We start from the raw sequence: 253 nt of genomic DNA on the forward strand, positions 1-253 counted from the left end.
CTGTTGTGCATGTGTTGTCGTAAATTCGTCTTTTTAACTTAGTTTTGTAATGTCTTAAGTATGAATAATATACTTATCAACAATGAATGTTTTTTTACCTTTAGACCTAAAATGATAATTAAAATATTGTCGAGAAAGATTTGAACCTGAAAAGTGAATAATAAATAAACAAGGTACAAAAATAAGCAAACGCCATATACTGAACTAAGCCTCCAAGATCGGTCAGAATCACCATAAGAAATTATAAAGAAAA

The sequence above is a fragment of the Penaeus monodon genome, chromosome 21 (assembly GCF_015228065.2).
Source record: "Penaeus monodon isolate SGIC_2016 chromosome 21, NSTDA_Pmon_1, whole genome shotgun sequence".
In the NCBI taxonomy this organism is placed as follows: Eukaryota; Metazoa; Arthropoda; class Malacostraca; order Decapoda; family Penaeidae; genus Penaeus; species Penaeus monodon.